The 22,526-nt window shown below is 25.6% G+C and overlaps 2 long non-coding RNA genes across 2 annotated transcripts; both read right to left on the bottom strand.

Moving 5' to 3' along the window:
* Positions 1–4,529: 4,529 nt before the first annotated feature.
* On the bottom strand, positions 4,530–5,837 carry LOC140176477 (uncharacterized). The gene is made up of 2 exons (XR_011868079.1): positions 5,660–5,837; positions 4,530–4,886 (listed from the first exon to the last, which is right to left on the bottom strand). It is a non-coding gene; the product is annotated as an uncharacterized lncRNA (long non-coding RNA).
* Positions 5,838–10,250: 4,413 nt separating this feature from the next.
* Positions 10,251–10,985, bottom strand: LOC112723729 (uncharacterized). The gene is made up of 2 exons (XR_003163144.3): positions 10,783–10,985; positions 10,251–10,607 (listed from the first exon to the last, which is right to left on the bottom strand). It is a non-coding gene; the product is annotated as an uncharacterized lncRNA (long non-coding RNA).
* Between the last annotated feature and the right edge of the window lie 11,541 nt (positions 10,986–22,526).

Below are 22,526 nucleotides of genomic sequence, written 5' to 3'. Positions count from 1 at the left end.
GTGGTAGACACCTTAACTTACTAAGTATAAATAGGGGTGCACATTAAATTAGCTTATGAATAGGCTGAGTTGGGTACACTAATTTTACTTAAAAATATATTTTTTAATGAAAAAGTCTAGGGAGCCAGCAACTTTGTTAAATTTTGGCCAGAAAAAAAAAAGTGAACCATTGGATGAAATCTCATATCATTAAAATCATCATTGATGGCTATTTGATGGCTACAAATCACAAAAGTTACTGTCTCCCTAACATTCCTCATTTTTAATTATAAAATATGATTACTCTATGCACAAAGCAGAATTCGAATTCTTAACATCTGTTTAAGTAAACTAGTGAACTAACTATTAAACCAACCTAATTTAATTATTATAATAATAATAATAATAAAGGAAAAATTCTTAACGTTATAATAATTAAAATTTTAATTTAAATAAATAATTAATACTTTTTACAGACGGTTTGGTGGTTGGTAAATTGTTAAAGAGTAAAGTATCGTTTTTGTCCCCAACGTTTGGGGTAAATCCTATTTGTGTCCCTAACGTTTAAATCGTCCTATTTGTATCCCTAACGTTTGTAAAAATGATTCAATGTTATCCTGCCATCAATACACATCATGAGCGCTTTAGTTTGAGTTTTAAAAATCTCTTCTTGAAGTTAGAATACAAATGTCTGGGATAGAATCGATGATCTACTCCGAAAAATAGCTCATCAAATGTTGAAACTAACTCCTACAACATTTACATAATTCACTTTTCTAGGGACATAATTAAATCTAAACACAAATAGTGGGTATAATATTAAAATCGAACACATCCAAGTGAGACCTAATTGAGAATAAATACATCCAAGTGAGAATAATTGAAAAATATAATCTGATTTGTTAGTATAATTGATAGTAGGATAACATTGAATCACTTTTATAAACGTTAAGGATACAAATAGGACAATTTAAACGTTAGGGACACAAATAAGACTTACCCCAAACGTTGAGGACAAAAACGATACTTTACTCATTGTTAAAAGTTATAATATAATAAAATGATTAGTGAGGATAGAGAAAAAAACCCCCTAAAATTGGGTATTAATTATTGAGGATAGAGAAGAAAAATCCTAAAATTGAGTGAGGAGTAGTTAATGAATATGAGTCACATTGAAGGTAAATTGTGAACGTTATAATATAACAAAATAATTAGTGAGGATAGAGAAGAAAAAACCCCTAAATTATATTTCCCACAACCTCCCACTTTCAACTGATAGCCTCTCTACTTCTGAATTATTCATCTAACTATTTTCTTTTTTGCTAATTGACTTCCACTCTTTCAAATAATTTAGAATAATATTCTATGCCTCCTCCGAATTAATAATTTTATTTTTGAAAGATTTTTTAATTGCAAATTACAAGTTTATCCACCTTCTCTTAACACCTCTTACACTTGGTTGATCACACCAAAACTAAAAAAAGACTCTCACCTCTTTTGGACTGACCCAACTCACTCCACCTCTCTCCAAAGCTTTCGTCCACAAACATAGTGTATAATTACAATGAATAAAGAAATGATCTTCATCCTCTTCCACTAAGTCACACAATATACAAGTTACCTTATTAGTTGCTAGCACGTTGATTTATGTCAATCTCTTGATGGTATACCTATTTCTAAAATATTTAATTATATAAAATATTTAAAATATTTTTATTTTAATAATCAATAATATAATATATACTATTTCTAAATTTATTTTAAGAATACATGTTAAGAATAAGATTATACACGCTGACAAGTGATGATATTTAAGTGTATCCTAGTGTATTTGTAGAAAAATTTTTTACTTTTTATTAAGACACGATTGGACGTAAAAATACACATATCGGACAAGTGTCAATAAGTATCGTATCCAAAATGTATCTGACACACAAACACGACAAATAAAAAAGTGTCCGTATTTTATATGTTTTCAGTGATATACCTAGCCTTATGTCACATGATCCACATTCTACACCTGTTGGTCTTAACATATCCGTTTAGCTTATTATATAGGTTTAATTACTCTTTGGTCCCTATAGTTTTGTGAAATTTTTAATTAGGTTTTTATACTTTTTTTTTCTTTTAATTGGATCCCTGCACCAATATTTTTTTTTTTAATGAGATCCCTCTTGGCAGTAATTGACTTAATTTTAAGGGATCCAACTAAAAAAAATTGGTATAGAAACCCAAATAAAAGAGAAAAAAAAGTGTAGGGACCAATTAAAAAAATTTAGTGTAAGGACTCAATTAAAAGGAAAAAAAGTATAGAGACCTAATTAAAAATTTCGCGAAACTATATGAACCAACAGAGTAATTAAACCTATTATATATTGACTATGAGTATTTGTGTTTGATGGTTATCAGTGGCTAAGAGAATGGGGGGTTGAATCTTAGCCCCTTTTTGCTGAGTAAGACTTGCTGTCCTTTTAAAACGCTTCAGGAAATATTTCTGTTTTTTGTCTCGTCACTGGTCAAGAGACTTTTTCTTTTTGTCTCATAACCAATGAGGAGATATTTTTCAATTTTGTCTCCTTCGAACAAAATCATAATTTGAGTAGAGTAGAGAGAGAAAATCACACCCAAAAGTATCCTGGTTCAGCTGCTAAGTGCAGTGCAGCCTACATCCAGTCTCCATCACAACAATGATGGAATTTCACTATAATCAAACAGATTACAGACACCAATTCTCCCTAGGAACTATCCTTCCTATCTGGGACAAGTCCAAAATCTATCCCCAATCCTAAACTTGACTTGGTCACCTACCAATCTTTCAACTGCTAAGTGCTAACCCAACTTGCAAGAAAATTCCCACAGAATCATGAAACACAACACAGATGTACAAAGGACCTCTAGGACATCTATGGCTTTTTCTTTTAATTTTGTATACTTTGTCTTTTTCCGCTCTATGACTTTTTCTTACAAACCTCACTGTTTGCCTTTTTTCATGAGACTCAAGACAGACAAAATTAAACAGAAAAATTATAGAATGAAAACATTGAAGGAGAAGAATTTCTGTTAATTTGGGTAGCTATGAGAACTCTGTGCTTTGCACTCTTAACTCCTTGCTTCAAACCCTATCTGTTCTCCCTTATTTATAGAAGGGGAAGCCTCCAAGGTTGAAACTGTTGAACCGAGTCAACTTCTTCTTCTTCATGCAAAAATCGGTTCGGCCAGAGAGAGGAGAGAGAAAACCGAATGCTATGACCAACATGTAATTACCTCTGTGTCTTTCCTTCTCACCAAGTTTCATCAATCCGAGCCTTCTATCTTGACTTGCTCCCCAAGAAGGATTCCTAGCCCTTGATGAGTTCTTGATGCTTGACAGCTCCTCCTGCCCTTATCCTCTGCCTCATCCTCCACGTAGCTATAGTAGCTAACTCCTGTAGTGGTTGAGCAAAGGTAGAGACGAGTCATACTTCCAAGGGATCTTCTTCTTCTGACCGAAATGGATTTTCTCCATTTTTGGTTATGGAGAGCTTGAGATCACTTCACCACATCTTATCTTTTGTGGCAAAGATCTCAGCCACATCATACTTTTGATTTTATTTTTCTTGATGCCATTATCACTATGGCTCCATAGTTGAGCCTAGCTTCATCTACCTTCTTCTGATAGCTTGTGGTTTCTTCCATATTTGCTGTGAAGTGACCGAAACTGATGAGAGAAGAGAGAGAAGAGAGTGAATGCTTTCAAAGGAAATAAAACCAATCACACTTAATAAAAATCCACTTTCCTCTTTCATAGTAACATGTGAAGCAATAATAGTAAGGTGAGTTCTATAGTGTCTTTGTTATGGTGCTTAAATTGCCTAACTTCCCTTTTAAAGTAAAAAATAAAATGTTTAAAATAAAAAGTAAATCATATAAATTTTATTAAATATTATTTATTTACCTTTTTTAGTAACTTAGGTACAAAGTAATAGGCACCATAACATTCACCTAATAGCAATCACATCAATTTCAAACTTTCTCTCTCATATTACTAATGTCTGCATTAACTACATTTAATCAAATTTTGAATTCCATCAAATGAAGAGAGTGGAATCCATTGAAAGCATATAACCATTTCATAAAAAATTGGATTCCATCAAGTTAAATGAGTAGCTTAAACATTGGCCCTAATTCCTTTTTAATTTCGGACCAACCATTTTGTTGGGCTTAAAAAAGTTTTCCTCCCCCAACAAGTATAACAATTCAGTCATAATTCATATAATAATTTTGCACAAAGAAGACTGTATTCAATCATATTGGGCTTGCCCTTTTCGGTCCAAAATAAATCTGCACAACAAAAATTATTAATTAATAAATGTTAATTTAAGATCAAACTAATAATTTTGTAATTTATTATTTTAATAATATTTGATTATCATCAAATTAATTTGGAATTTTTATCAGTATTTTTTAAATATATATATTTTTTACTATTTATAGTTTTACATGCATCGTGTTTAAAAGAAAAAACAAAATAAATTGAAACATAAAAAAATTGTAAAATTAAACAAATTAGATAAAAGAAAAAATAATATTTATATAATTTTGATAGGTCTAATTACATAATTTTAGCCAGCCACGCACATAGCTATTGATTATTATTCAATCTATGGTATACCAAATTAAAGTCTAGCATATGGTATACATTATTTTATTTCTTTTTTCTTACATAATTTTTACAATATTTAACTTAGACAGATGTAATAAATTATTAAATTTACATCTTTCAGTTGTATGTCATTAGCAACATACATTGTGTCCCATAAAACAACAAAGATTGCGACAGTCCGGGTTGTTTCCACCCTGCAAGACAGTAACACGCCTTCCTAACCCATCTGCTCCACCAATTTGATTTATATCTTCTATTGTATTAGCTGCACGAACACAATGACATTTTTTTAACCGAAGGATAAAGTATATTTTTTATCCTTAAAATTTGTTAAAATTTTAACAATATTTTTATTCATTTTAATTTTGTTACGAAAATTTTTGATTTGTATAAAATATATTTTTGATGGCTAATTTTTGAAATGATTTAAGACTAAGTGCTTGTTTAGGCGTCATTATTTGAATAAAAAAAGATCTTTTTTCATTTCAATGAAAAAAGATTTTTTTTTTTTATTTTTTAACGTGTTTGGCAAATTTCTAGTAGTAAAAGTAAAAGTACTAGAAAAATAAAAAAAACATTTTTTTGAGAAGCTGTAATTTACATCTTTTTTTTAAAAGATATTTTTTCCTTAAAAAAAGATGTTTTTCATGTAATAAATAAACAAAAAAGTACTTTTATATTTTATACCTAAACATAATTGATAGATAAAAAGATTTTTTTGCATGAGATATCCAAACATAAAATTACTTTTACTTTTTCATAAGATCTTTTAAAAAAAGATAACTCGAAAAAAGATATTTTTTTAGAAGTTCATCCAAACAAATCCTAATTCAATAATAATTCTATAAGAACAACTTTCAATACGAGTAAATCAGATATAGTTGTCATGCATTATTAATTTATTATTAAATTATTAGTCCTAAACCTTTTAAAAATTTAACTGTCAGGAACATAATTTTTTACAGTTCTGAAAATAGTTCAAAAAGAAGAATTTAAAGTTAACAAGTAATTAAAAGCCATTTATAAATATTTACAAACCTTCTCCTGCTGGTGGAGGACAAGCTTTTGCTGGAAAGTCCCGAGCCAGAATCTCGGAAGGGATTATAACAATCATGGCTAAAATTGCAAGAATCAAAATAGCATTCTTGAAAGCCATCTTTTAGTTGCAAAAAGGAAATAGAGCTTTATTTTGTATAGAAAAGAAAGATAAAAGGTAGCAGAGTAGTAGATAACTTAACTTACTAGGTATAAATAGGGAACTGGGTTGTTAAACTGAATTGACCCTATATATAATTAATGTCTATAATTTTTTAACTTTATATATCTTTAAAATTAAGTTTAATAATTAAAAGTTATATAACATTTATATTAAAATAAATTATTTTAAAGTAAAAATAATATTATATAAAATAAAAAATAATAATTGATATATAAAAATATAATATTCTATTATTAATTTTACTGTAAAATATACATTTTATTTGTAAAATACGACTTTTAGATGTATCGAGTATATTCGAAGTTGTTTCAAAAATTACACCAGATAAAAATAATAAATTTAAATAAAAAATATATTTTAAATTTAGGCTGGATATTAAACCCCTTAGATATAAATATGTTAAACAAAATTACAAATATCCTTGCCTAGTAAAGTATATATTTAAAAGAATAATATTACATATCTAAATTTTTTTGTTAACTAAATCTCCTAAGTTGGTCTAACATAATAAAAATTAATTATGATTAGTATTATTTTAAATTTTATTCCTTAACTTAGTTTGACTTGATTCATACAAAAATTTAAATGTATAGTATTATTTTATTTAAAAGGTAAAGTATACTTTTTGTCCTTAAAATTTAGCAAAAGTTTCAAAAATACTTCTAAGTTGTTGAATTGGTCTTAAATTTTTTAAAAAAGAGTAAAGTATCGTTTTTGTTCACAACGTTTGGAGTAAATTCTATTTGTGTCCCTAACGTTTAAATTGTCCTATTTGTATCTCTAACGTTTGTAAAAGTGATTCAATGTTATCCTGCTGTCAATTACACATCATGAGCGCTTTAGTTTGAGTTTTAAAAATCTCTTCTTGAAATTAGAATACAAATGTCTGGGATAGAATCAATGATATACTCCGAAAAATAGCTCATCAAATGTTAAAACTAATTTCTATAACATTTACATAATTCACTTTTCTAGGGACATAATTGAATCTAAAGACAACTAGTGGGTATAATATTAAAATCGAATACATCCAAGTGAGACTTAATTGAGAATGAATACATTTAAGTGAGAATAATTGAAAAATATAATCTGATTTGTTAGTATAATTAATAGTAGGATAATATTAAATCACTTTTATAAACGTTAAGGATACAAATAGAACGATTTAAATGTTAGGGACACAAATAGGACTTACCCCAAACATTGGGACAAAAACGATACTTTACTCTTTAAAAAATTAGCCGTCAAGGGTATATTTGATGCAAATAAAAAACTTTTAGGATAAAATTAAAACAAAATAAAATTTAGGAATATTTTTAAAATTTTTATCAAACTTTAGGGATAAAAAATATATTTTATCCTTATTTAAAATATCAAACATTAAAAGCTGTTATAAATGCATTCACATTTTATTTAATGCATTTATTTCTTTCCAAATGTGTCAAACTAAAATTAAATTCGTTCTCATTTGACCTTTTATTTTGAATAGGGACAAATGTTAAAATAATAATAATAATGAATAATTTATATAACAATATAATTTTTCTGAATCTATCTATTTATATATTATTTGTGAGTTTTGGTTTAAGTGAAGTAACATTCTCTCATGAATTTATTTTTCTCACGTTTTTTGTTTTAATATCGTATGTATGATATACGGAATATAATATATTAGTGTATATATCTATATGGCATGAAAAGTATTTATTTAATTTATGTTTTTATTAATATTTTTTAAGTTTATTTTTTACTAATCTATTTAGTTTATTAAAAATAAGTAAGAGTCCTAACTTATCTTTCTAATTTCTAAATAAATAAAGTTTTGCATTTTTATCCTTTTTATGTTTTTAAAAAATAATATATATTTAAAATTTTAACTCATTTTAGTATTAATAGAATAATTAGGAGATGAATTAGGTAGTCTAATTATTACTCATATCGTATTATTCTATATTATATTTTTGTATAAATATTTTTAATAATTACTAAAAAAATATATAAATTTTTATTACATATTCATATATGATTTATTCGATCCTACTTGAAAAGTTAACAAGTTGTATTGCAACGGTGTAATTTTAAATAAAATAGCTAAAATAGAAATTCTGTAAATTAAATAAGATGAATACGTATATTATTTTCTTAAATGGATGAATGTGAGAAAATCAATTTGAAAACATCATCAAATTTTCCTTCCAACCCTATACTTATTATTCAAAATATCAATTCCCATGATTCAATAATTTCTATTATTATATCTAGAATATAATTTTTCTACTCTCTCTCTCCTATTTTTTTAAAAGTCGATGTAAATAGTAAGAACTCAATTCAAATACCCACATTAAATCATTTCAAAGTTATTAAGTCTTTTTTTACTAACACTATCTAATAATATATTAGAGAGTGTGCTAAGTTATGTAGTCCAACAATAAGGTGGGAAGCTGCCACCAGACATCGCTGCACGAATGAATTCTTTGGATGGACATGACGGAAAATAGAAATTAGAATATATGTGATAATTTATTTTTCAGTATATGTTTTGTTTATGTTACTATGCAGCATTAATTATTAGCCAAATACTTTACTTTTTTGGGTGACTATTGAAATACTTTATTGATATTACAATAAATGTGTTAGTTTTTTTTTTTTTTTTGCAGTTAAATATTCTTGAGTTTTTTGCCTGCAATATACACTACAACAATATAGATTATTTTTTAGGGTTATAATGTGTAAAAGAAAATTAAAATTTGTCAAAAAAACAAATTTTGACACTATTTTAACTATGAAAATATGTTAATAAAAATTTTGTCAAAAATAGTATTTTTAACATATAAGTGATTGTGAAAAAAATTTAAATCTTATTTTGATAAATATTGGCTGTCAAAAATAATTTTTTAGAAAATTTTGAGAACATATTTTCTGTGATACTTATTAATTGTCAAAAATACTATTTTTTTTTACACTTATTGACTATAAAATATTTTCAACAAAAAATTTTAACAAAGAATGAAATGAGATCTTGAAACTAAAGAATAAATTGAGATTTTGAAGATAAAGAATGAGTAGTATAATCCTAAACTGAGAGCAGTGTGATGTCAAAATTAACAGAGCCCAAAGAAGAAGAAAAATAGTGGAGTAAATTGAAAACAAATGAGTATCAAAATTGAGGAGTAATTTTCTACGGTCAAATTATTCATCAAGAAAACATAAAAAATTTGACATTTGTAATATTTGTTAAAAATATATATTAATTTTGACATTTAATTATGATGTTAAAAAATAAAGTGTTAAAATAACTCTATTTTCTTGTAGTGATAGAATTTTAGAGGGGAACGAAAAGATTTTTAAAATAAAAAAATACTCCATACAATTAAAAAATACTCCCAGGTTAATAAAATAAATCAAAATAAAATTTTAGAATTTATAAAAGAAAAAGTACGCATAAACAATTAGCGGCGGTTTTGCAAATAAAACCATATAAAACACAGGAAGTAAATAGTGACGGTTAAAATATGTCACAAATAAGATGGCTAAATCTCTCTTGGTGATATAGCGGCGATTTATACCAACCGATGCAAAATAATTGATTTGCTGCGATTGTTTCGACTGTTGCTGAAAACCGCCGCAAAATGTCATCCCTGCCCCCTTATGCGCTGTGTTTGTATCGTCGTTGGTGTTATGTTTAGCGGCTAGCGACGGTTTAAAACCGCCGCAAATCGGCATTTTTACCGCCGCTAATCTCCGTTCTTGTTGTAGTGTGAATAATAAAAATATAAATAAATAAATTTTAATAAATAGCACCAAAAAATTAATTCTAAACTTAATTTAAAAAAAATTTATATACAATAAAAAATAAATATTTTATAAATTACATGCAAAATAATATCAAGGACAATGAAAATATAATGGAAAATATAAAATATAAAAAAATATTATCATTTTTTTATTAAAAAATAAGAACTTACAAAATTTACAAAATAAAAATACTAAATACAGTTTAAAAAAAAATAAAAAATTATAGTCAGTATAAAATATTGAATAAAATACTTCAAATTATTTTAAATAGATAGAATTTAATTTTTTTAATATAAAAAAGGAACTTTTAAAAAAAATCATATAAAGCCTCAACAAAGTATAGTATAAACTGAGGGCTTGCTAGAAGAGTTTAATTTTGATACACTGCACAGTCATACAATCACATTTATTTTTTTAGATGACTATTTATGTAGTCAATGTAATTTTTACTGATATGACATTACGTAATTAGATGCATGTGTAAAACTACTTTACAATGATAGTATATCAAAATTAAATTCTTTTTAAAAATATAAATTTTTACGATTTACATCTATCATATTTAAAAGAGAAAATTAAATAAAATAAAACATAAAAAATATAAAATGAAACAAATTGGATAAAAAAAATATTATTTATGCAATTCTTATAGATCCAGTTACATAATTTTTGCAAACTAATAAGCACATAGCTATTAATTAATTCAACCTATGGTATACCAGATTAAAGTTTAGGTATAGGGTATACATAAACATAATCCATTTTATTTTATTTTTATTCTCATAGATACTAGACACAAGATTTAACATAGTCTTTCACTTGTGTGTCATTAGCAACAATAAATAAATCCCAATCCGCCACAAATTCTGGTACATCTGATATCGATGTTGTATTTTCCACCATCCAAGTCAATAACATGCCTTCCTAACCCATTTGGTCCATTAATTTGATTTATTTCTTCCATTGTATTAGCTGCAGATAGACAATAATAATGACACTTTTTTAGAAATATGAAAGTTCGGAAAGCATGTTGAATCATTTTTAATTTATAACATGAGAAATACAATCATTATTGAAAAGAAAATATCGTATGCTATAAATATTATTTTTTATGATATATATATATATAACAAATGCTAAAACAAACCTCCTTGTAGAGTATTTGATGATGCTGGTAAGTCCCGAGCTAGAACCTCCGAAGGGATTAGAGTAATCACAGCTAAAATTCCAAGAATCAAAAGAGCATTTTTGAAAGTCATCTTATAGTTAAAAAATTGTTTGTTAATTGAAATATATTTTTGTCAAAACGAGATAGAGACTTTGTACAGAGAAAAAAGATAAAAGAAAGCTGAGTATAATAGACAACTTAATTTACTAGGTATAAATAGGGGGAGTGGATCCTCTCCAGTGGAATAAAAACTGGATGGTATTCAGTATTTAATTTCATCTTTCATTGTTCTCTTTTTTTTTTTTAATTTTGATCTCACTTGTAGAATTAAAGGTGAGAGATCACACTTTATTCTCTCAAGTGTTTAAAAAACTGGAGAGGATTCATTTCTTAAAGAAGTGCACATAAACTCATGAACAGGCCGAGTTGATTAAATATGATCGATTTGATACATAATTAATGTGTAAAATTTGTAAATTTATATAATAAATAAATAAGATTTTACCTTTAAAAATTAAATTAATAAAAGTTATATAATATTTATATCAAAATTAATTTAGGTTGACTAGAATAATATCCTTGCCTAGTAAAATAAATTTTCAATAATCAAAATCATGGCAAAATTAGTAAAGTATATATTTAAAATATCAAACATTAAAAAAAAAGTTACAAATGTATTCGCATTTTATCTTGAATGCATTAATTTCTTTCAAAATGTGTCAAACTAAAATTAAATTCTTATTTGACCTTGTATTTCGAATAATGACAAATGTAATAATAACAATAATAATAATAATTGATATAACAATATAATTTTTCTGAATCTATCTATCTATCTATTTTCTATCTACTTCTACTTATTAATATACTAAAATTGGGTTTTTCCCCAACTAATGAAAGTGATGTGTCGATCTCTCATGACTCCCTTTTCCTTCCAAAATGAATTTTTCTATTCTCTATTCTAAATTATTTTATAAAAAATATATTTATTATAATTATATTATAATTAATATTTAATGAATAATACATAATTATACTAATTTAGGAACATATCTTTATTTTTAGAAAGTACTATTTTCATGTAATTAAAGCACTCTTCTCTCTTCTAAAATTATTTTTAGAAAAATATCTTTATTATAATTATATTACAATTAGCATTTAATGAATAATGCATGATTATACTAATTTAAGAAAAGATCTTTATTTTTAGAAAGTACTATTCTCATGTAATGAAAGCACTATTCTCTCTTCTAAAATTATTTTTAGAAAAATATCTTTATTATAATTATATTACAATTAGCATTTAATGAATAATACATGATTATACCAATTTAGAAAAATATCTTTATTATAATTATATAAAATAATCTACTTAATATACTAAAATTAGATTTTCCCCCAACTAATGAAAGTAAAGTGTTAATTTCTCATAAATTTATTTTCTTTTCAAAATAAAGGCACTATTCTCTCTTCTAAATTTATTTTAAAAAATATATTTATTAGAATTATATTACAATTAGCATTTAATAAATAATGCATAATTATACTGATTTAAAAAATATCTTAATTATAATTATATAAAAAGTTAAACATAAATTTATAATTCTAATTGCTATAAATATGATACTAACATTCATAGTGGTAAATTGATATTGCAATAATTAATTTCTATAATTATTTTTGTACTACTAAAGGCTATATATAGTATTTTTTTGTGGTTAGTGAGTCTAAGTCTAAGAATCAAAGCATTTTTTTTCTAATCTGTTATTCTTTTTTGATTGGACAATTGTTTCTAAGGAGCTTTGTAGGTCAAGTTCAAGTCACATCCCCTCTACGTTTTCTACGTTATGTCCAAAAATATTCGAAGTGGAGCATATAATGAGATCGAATTTCCTCAATTTAGGTTCAATTTTGAAAAATTAGTGCCAACCTTAAAGATGCAATTCAAAGATTGGTACTATATTTAAATTTTTTTTCTCTTAAACTTTTTGTATTAAAAATAATTTTATAACATATTGTATTTTCTTCAGAAACTACCGGTCTTTTGGTGCATTAATGCAATGCCATTGAAGAGAATAAAAGTCAATTTAATTTGACAATTTTAACAAGAAGATAGTCTGAATTTGTACCGATTCTAAGTATTTGATCTTATGATGTTATTTCGGTTAATTGTTACGAGAATGACTCTAATCTATACGTATCTAAGGATTAGAATAGATTAAATATTATTTAAATAATTTAGTTCTAATATTGGTAGTTGATTAAATTAGTTTTAGAGAAATTTAAATTATTGTCTCAATTTATATATTATGACTATTCTTTATGGATATGTTATTTTTAAACTTTTTAATATGATTTTTTTTAAGTTTGTTTTCTTTTTTGACATATGTATCACCTTTTTTTTATATTTCAGATTAGTAATGCAATTATTAAGAGAAATGTAATTTATCAATAAATTAGAATGATTAAAAATTTAATTAAAATTAACTAACATCTGTTTTGAACACAAGATTGATTAATTAAGATTAAGGCGTGAAAAAGAAAAAAGAGTCACAATACGTGATTTTGCTTTCTTGCTAATATATAAAAATACGTGAAAGAAAAAAATTAAAATATCACCATTTAAAAAAAATTGTTAATCATACATATGAAAAGGGATTGGGGAATATGCATGGATATAAAAAATAAAAAATTATTACTCGATTGTATATATATATATATATATATATATATATATATGTATATATAAATAATCATAACAAAAAAATAATTAGCATATGTGACTTAAATTTTTATATGTAGAATTAATATATATATATATATATATATATATATATATATATATATATAAACAAACAAATATTTAGAATTATTTAACAAAATTAATATATGTATAGATAAATAAAGAAATTATTATAATTTATAAAAATTACATCTACGATGACATTAATAATAAAGAATAAAAAAATTATTGAATGATTGTAGACTCAAAAAAAATTAATTATGATAAACAATTAATTAATATATATGATTTAAATATATTTATATACAATTAATTATATATATATATATATATATATATATATATATATATATAAACTACATAAAGAAGTATTTAGAATTATTTAAAATAATAAATAAATTCTAAAAATAAAAAAACTATTAACTAAACAATTGATATATATATATAAATAAATACGAAAATTAGTATGATTTATGAATATTATTACGCATATGATAATATTAATGGAATAACAAAATCAGTATAATTATTGTAGGCTAAAAAAATTATTTATAATCAAAAAATCAAAAAATAATTAATATATGTGACTTAATATATGTGTACTTAAATAAGGAAAGATTTAAAATTATTTAAATAAAATAAATAAATATATTCTACGAATAAAAAATCATTGACTAATCGATTAATATATACTGGTAGTATAAATAAAAAACCATTAAATAAAAAAGAAATAGTATGTTTTTAATTTTGGGAATAAAACGTAAATAATTATAATATAATAATTTGTTTAATTATTAATATTTATAATTGTTATTTTAAATCATAAATTTAGAGAAAAAAAGTAGATTAACAAAAACCATTAATAACTATATTAGAGTTGATACACATAACACTAGATTAAGAAAAAATAAATGCAATTACTACAATTTAAATTAATTTTAATAAAATAATTTAAAATTATAATTTCAAACTTATCACGTACATAGTACGAATTATTGAACAATTTATTATCATATACATGACACGGATTATTAAACAATTTCTTATGTGTTTTTTTTCCAAAATAAAAATACTATTTTTACTTATAATTATTATTCTTTATCAACTCTTTCATTTAAACACTAATATTATTTATTAATTTTTTTTATTTTTATTCCTCACATTTATTAAAAATTCATTTTCAATAATTTAGGTATTAATTGTTGTTATTTAATTAAGGGCAATTTACGTTATTAAATTGTTTCATCCTCAATATTACGCAAATGCATTGTTTTCAAATCTAATACGTAAATACATTGATTTACAATTCTATATAAACCACTACTGGCAGTAGCAGTTTACAGATGTGCATAAACCGCTACAACCAGCTACGGTTGTGTGCGTGTGTGAGGGTAAACCGCTGCTGGCAGCAGCGGTTTACGTGTGTGCGTGTGTGAGTGTAAACCGCTATAAGCTACAACGGTTTACGTGTAATGTGCTGCCTATATAGTCAAATTATACAAAATTAAATAAAAATTAACTAAGTTCCATACAAAACTAAGTTCCATACAAAAGAATATGTATTAATAGAAATAATTAAAAATTTTATATGGATAATGAGTACTAAAAATTCCGGTACAAAAATATAACAATATGCATTAGAGAATATAAAAAAAAATTCTAAAAAAACATATTACTATGAACAAACAAAATAAATGAAAAATTGATTAAAAAAATCAAAACTTATAAAAGAATACTAAAAATAATAGTACAAAAAATTATTTATTTATAAAACATGGCTATGAAAAAAATACAAAAATTCTGATAATTATTCTTGATTTTTTTTATTACAAATAAAATCGAATGGCAAAATTAGCAAAAAATAATATTTTTTAAAATTATTTTTTAATTTAATAATTGAACAGAACGTAAAAACTACACTTAGTTATTTCCAGTGAACAAGAGTTAAAACATAGAAGTCATGTTTGTCTTTAAAAAAAAAAAATAGACAAACAAAAAATTCTGATATTAAAAATAAATTAAATAATATATATAAATATATAATAATTAATTTTAGTAATTTATTTTAGTATATAAATAATATTTTTAATCAAACATATACAAAATAAAAAGATACGTGAGTACATAAAAATAGGGAGATATATAGTGTATCATACACATAATATATTAAAACAGTGTTTTTTGTTTTTTTTTTTGGTGTAATTTACTCTCTAACTGAACTATATATGACCTCCATTAATTCTTAGAAGATAGTACAATTTACATTATTTTTTGAAAAATATATACATGTGACTTTTGTTTATTTAATTTTCAATGAAATTATTTGGTATAATATTTATATTTTAATTACAATATAAGAAGACGAAACTATATATATATTGAAAATTAATTTTAACTTTTTCAGTTAACATTTTTTGTTAATTTTTTTTGGTTTTATTTTGATTTCTTTTTCATCTATTTGGAAGCAGAATCTCAGACTGAGAAAGGGGACAATAATCCCTTTAACTTTTAATTTTTTTCATATAAATTATATATAAATTTTATTTTTATTTTTTTAAATTTTTTTTATTTTATTTTATTATAAAATTAATTTTTGGTTATTCTTTAATATTTTGCCTAGTTCCGTCATTGTATCTATATATTATTTTATCATCTAATTGTTGACTGAACAACTTTAGATTTTATCATCTAATTGTCAATTTTTTGTTTAAAATAGACACACTACATGTAAACCGCTATAGCCTATAGCGGTTTACACTCACACACACACGTAAACCGCTGCTGCCTGCAGCGGTTTACACTCACACACCCACACACGTAAACCGTTGCTACCAGCAGCGGTTTACCCTCACACACGCACACACGTAAACCGCAGCTGGTTGTAGCGGTTTATGCACACCTGTAAATCGTTACTACCAGTAGCGGTTTATATAGAATTGTGAATCAATGTATTTGCGTATTGGATTTAGAAACAATGCATTTGCGTAATATTGAGGGTGTAACAATTTAATAACGTAAATTGCCCTTTAATTAACTTATTTTAGGTATTTACTTATTAAAATTTTAGGTATTAATTATACCTCAATTACGGTATTAAGACTTTGAACATCATTTCAATTTAATTTTGGACAATATCAAAAATAAATATATATATTGTTTGTTATTTTTTCATTACATGACATATTTATTATTATATTTCAAATTTAGAGTTTCTTTGATCTAACATTGCAGTGAAAGAATAACAAGCAAAAAAAATGAAAAAAAATATGGAAACATTCTAAACATGATTACCGCTAATCTTTTTTTCTTTAGTTTTCAAATATATTATTTATTTTATTTATTTAGAGTAATAACTAAATTTATTATAACTATAATAAAATTATCTTTAAACTATTAGTATTATTAATAAATTTTTAAAATTATTGACATATTATTAGTATATATAATAAGTAGTAAATTTTCTTTCATGTTTATTATGTAAAAAATTTATAATTTTCACATAGCCTTTATTCTATTTTTTTTCATACCTAATGACTATTGACTACGATCCTATTAATAGTATCTCCTATAGTAGATTATACGAAGAGAAAGTATGAAAAATAAAGACAAGAATTATAAGGCTATAAAAAGTTCCATTCAAGTTTGACAAGAGTAAGACGGTTTACATAGAAATAGTTCTAATAGATGATAAGATTAATTGATTCATTTACTAATTTTTTTCAAGTAATGCTAAGTCAATTTATAAATAGAGTTTAATTTTGATGCACTGACAGGGTAAAGCGTTTTACATAGTCGTGCAATCACATCCATTCTTTTGGATGACCATTCACGCGGTCAATGTGAAATGTATTTATTTTTATTGATGTGTCATTACGTAATTGGATACACGTGTAAAACTACTTTACACTGTCAGTGCATCAAAATTAAATTCTTATAAATATTTGTAGTTCATATTTTAAGTTAATTTTATAAATACACCATTTCACAAGTCAAAGACAATTCTTTTTAATAGCTTTGTAAATGCTAATATCTTTTATACTTAATTTATTTTGCAATACGATAAAATTCATTGTTCAATCAAGTCAAAGACAATTCTTTTTAATAACTTTGTAAATGCTAATAGCTTTTATATTTAATTTGTTTTGCAATATGATAAAATTCATTGTTCAATCAAGAATTATTTGACAAAAATATTTGAGAATGAATTGGTAGAAAAGAAAGTCTATGTCTTCTCAAATTTTGAGATCGAGAAATCAAGCGGAATATATCTTCTGACTGTACACACGTGCAAAATATCTTTTAAGATGGAGTCAGGTATAGTACATTTGGTCGATGATCGTAAAATTCTAGATAATCATTTTAATTTGCTTTCTCATGCTGATATATTAAAACAAACAAATGAATGATTCTACTTATTTGGTACGTAATTAATTTATATTAACCCACATAAAATTATTTTCCTTTTGATTTTAAGTTTTGCCAAAAAATTGTATAATAGCATCATTTTATCGATAACAAAAATTTTAACAGTTTATTTATGAAAATATTCGAAATTGTATTGTGACTTTTTTTAAAGGTATATCCTTTTATTAATATACTATTGTTAATTTTATCGTTTAATATAAAATAAATCAGTAAATTATTTTTATTTTATACATGTTCGAAGTTATAATTTTTTATATTATTCACTCATTTGTCCTTAATTTGGTATTTTTAATTCAATTTTTTTGTTCAATTAGATGTTATTAGATTCTTGACTAGAAAAGAAAAATTCATATCATGGTCAAAAATAGAGAGAAGTGACTAGTACATTGTGATTGATCTTCATGATTTTCAGTATGTAAAATTTTAATATGAATATTTCTTTAGGTTATAATTATGTGTTGTGGTGCAAATTTTTTTTCTTTATATATTACTACTTACTCCCTTAATTCTCGCTTTCATTCAAAAATGAGAAAAAAATAAGATATACACTATGAGATCAATTTACAATCCAATTACTTGATCATCTATGTGATCACTAAGCAACCAAATACATAATTTATTCTCTAATTTATAAAATTTAACAAAGACTTTAGTAAACATATTGGTTTCGCATTTATTTATATATTTTATTTATTTATATTATATTTGTAATTATATTATATCTATTTTTATCAATATATATATTTTTTAAATATCGTTAGTGTTAGCACATTGTGTATTAAATAAATTAAATGATAGAAACACATAACTATTTTCTTTTTCAGTCAAGATTAAGTAAAATACTGTAATTTAGACTTGCAATATCAACATATTAATAGTAAAATGAAAAAAAAATATAATATTATATCAAAAAAATTTTAAATCATAATTATAATTTATGATTGAAATCATAATTTAAACATTTTAAACGGGATAATTTCATTTAGAGAATTCATAATTCAAACATAATTTTTATACACTTAATAGCTACATTCGAGTTAATACATTTAATACTATATTTAAAAAAATACGAACAATGCACATCATATTATTTATTTATAAATTAAATTATTATAATTCAAATTAATTTTAATAGAATAATTTAAAATTATAATTTTAGTTTTATCACGTGCATGGCATGAGTTATTATACTTGTAATAATAATAATTGAGATAACAATATAATTTTTCTAAATCTATCTATCTATCTATCTATTTTCTATTTATGTATTATTTTTGAGTTTTGGTTCAAGTAGTGAACATTCTCTCATGAGTCATGAATTTGTTTCTCGCCTTTTTTGTTTTACATCATATATATATTATGTTTTCATTAATATTTTTGAAGTTTATTCTTAACTAATCGATTTAGTTTATATAAAAATAATTAAGAATCCTAATTTACCCTTCTAATTTTTAAATAAAAAAAGTTTTGTATTTTTATCTTTTTTATGTCTTTAAAAAAATATATATTTAAAATTTTTACTCATTTAAGTCTTATAAGGATAATTAGAATATGAATTAGGCATTCTAATTATTATTCCTATTATATTATTCTTTGTTATATTTATGTATAAATATTTTTAATAATTACTAAAAAGATATAAATTTTTAATAATCTGACAAGAAACAATTTTTAAATTTTTTTTAAAAAAATAGTTGGGTTGTTACCATTGGAATACCCTGAGGGTAGTCTTTTTATATTTTTAAAATAATCTTTTGTTGTCTATTTGTAATGTGTAAATCCCGCAAAATTAGCGAATAATTAATCGATAAATTAACTTTTAGTAAAGAAGATTAAAATGTAAATTTTATAGTAAAATAAAATAGAACTAATTAAAATAAAAATTTCAACACTAATTTTAAAGAATTTGGCCCAAACGGATCAAACTGATCGAACTGGGCCCAAAGGCCCAACCTAGGCCTCATTAACTTAAGGCTCAGCATCTTCTTCTTCCCCAATTTCATATCCACGCTGCACAAGAAAGGGAAAGGAGGAAGAAGAGCTTCCAACCCTAACCTCACCTTCCAACCACCATATCTCCTCACTCCAAGTTTCGATTGCCACACCATTTGCAGCCACGTAACTACTGCATCGAGCTCTACAAATCTATCAGAACAATTTTATAAGTAAGCCTCATTCTCACTCCAGTTGCTCTACCCCTTTGATTTTAAAAATTTTGAGCATACATGTTGAGAATTTGTTGGCTTTGATACTATAGGTTCGATTTAGCTTGCGGGGCTTGCTGGTCTTGATTCGTTTGGTCCGTGGGTACAGTAAGAATCATTAAACATAGGGAATTCATTGATTTAGTATGTGGGTATTGAATTTTGTATATGTGTATGTTATGAAATGTGTTAGGTGTGTATGTATATGTGATATGAAGCTATTGCATGTGTTGGAAGCTTGAGTGAAAGCTTGGTTAGTGCTAGAGCTGAATTCTTGGTACTGAGGACTTGCTTTTAGGCTAAGTGGGTTGCCATAGGGTATACATGGAAATCGGCCAAGGTATGGTTTAGGTTTCATGTATTTAATATATAATGTTCTGTGAAAACCTAGGCTAGATGACCATATGATAGGTTGGAATGCATGAAAATGTTCAATGCTTAGCACCCTTGATGATGATTATGATGTGAATTGAATATGTATTGGATGATTGTTGTTTATGATGGTAATAGTATGTTAATTGATGAGTTGGTGATGAATGATAGAATGATATGATTATATATATTGAGTAAGCGGATGATAATGTTGTTGATGTAAAATGAGGAATTTAGATTGAAATTGTGTAATAACGAAGTATGATTGAAAGTGGTGTGATGTGAAGAATTTAGTGTTGTGTTGGTGTGCTTTGATATATTGTTGAGCTGAATGTAGGTATAGAAGTTTGGATTTGAGTTTGGTTTTAATGAAAATTGAGGTTTGAAAGTTTTTGTGTAAAACTGATTTTTGGCCGAACTTTGGCGAGCCATAAATCGGCTTTCGGACTCCCAAATTGTTTCAAACTAGTTTTAAATGAAAATTAGGTCCGTGAAGTTTACACCGTTTGAAAAAACGGATAAAAAACGTTTTAAAACAAAAAATTTATGCGCATCAGAAGTTTGGAGGGCAAAACTGAAAATTTTGCAACTTAAACATTTTTCTAGCTCTGCATAACTCGCGTACGTGACCACCACACGCGATGCATCCATTCCATTCGGGTTGGGCATTTTGCGTACGCGAGGTGGTGCATGCGTACGCGACCACTTGCACGCGACGCGACCAACCCATTCGGGGTGGGTATCTTGCGTACGCGAGCAAGGGGGACGCGTACGCGAGCAAGGTGCTTGCGTACGCGACGCCCCTATTTTCAGCAAATGAGTTTTTGTGTTTTAAATCTTAATTTTGAATCTCTAAACCTCTATTTTTATTCTTTTAACCCTAGATTATGGTAGTAAGCCTAGTAATAAGGTGAAGCTAGGAAATGGAGGTAACTTGGGGGTGAAGCAAAGTTGAAAAAGTGATTAATTATATATGAAAATGGGTATATTTGGAGTGTATATGGTACCATGGCTTAAATGATATGATTATGCAATAATTACAAATGATTATGAATATTATTTGGCTTATGCACTCAATTATCTGAGACACGAGTTTTTCTAGGTAAAGTACCGTGGCTTGCCACCACGTGTTCTAGGTTGAGACTCGATATTTTGTTGACCTTACGTCGTAAGAGGTGACCGGGCACTTATAAATTCTTGGAAAGGTTGACCCCCATTGAGAAAAGTTTTATATATGTATGAATTATGAATAAAAAAAGAAAAAGTTATGCATAGACTCATGGGATGCGCAACGGGGGACAGTCCAGGGTTTAGAAGCCAGACTTGTCGGGTTGGCTTGACAACCGACAAATGAGACTCATCAGCCATAGGATAGGCATACATCATGTGCATTTTGTTTGCTTTGCTTGTTGTGCATTAATTGAGAATGCCTAAGTGAATTATTATGTTAATTGTTATATTTGCTAATTGCAGTATTTGTATACTAGTTGTGTTTGCCCTTGCTTGCTTGTTTGTCTGTGTAGTATCACTAGTGTTGGAGGATTAGAGGAAAGGCGGGGAAGTTAGGGAGCTTAATCTAGTTTAAGGTTTGGTTAGGCTGAAATCTTAGAAGACCACCCGTTAAAGTTTCTGTTTTAGTACCTTAAGCTTTATAATATAAGTGTCGGCATTCTAGGATTGCCTCTGGCATTTCCATGACTTTATATCTTATCTGCGTGACACCTTTACCATGCTGAGAACTTTCGATTCTCATCCCATACTATGCTGTTATTTTTCAGATGCAGGTCGAGTTAGGAGCTTGTTATTTTGTATTCTTGACCCTCTATTCCTACTCTCTATTTAATTATGCTTATAAACTTTAGTTTTCTTCTCACGCAAGTAATCTTACTTCGTGAGCATTGCACTTTTCATTTTGCAATTTTGCTTTATCCGTTTTTCAAGGCTCCTCGTATACTATGTCCTTTTTAATATTATTATGT

Source organism: Arachis hypogaea, chromosome 11 (genome assembly GCF_003086295.3).
Source record: "Arachis hypogaea cultivar Tifrunner chromosome 11, arahy.Tifrunner.gnm2.J5K5, whole genome shotgun sequence".
In the NCBI taxonomy this organism is placed as follows: domain Eukaryota; kingdom Viridiplantae; phylum Streptophyta; class Magnoliopsida; order Fabales; family Fabaceae; genus Arachis; species Arachis hypogaea.
Note: the sequence above shows the minus strand (reverse complement) of the source record. Positions and strands in the feature narration are given on the sequence as shown.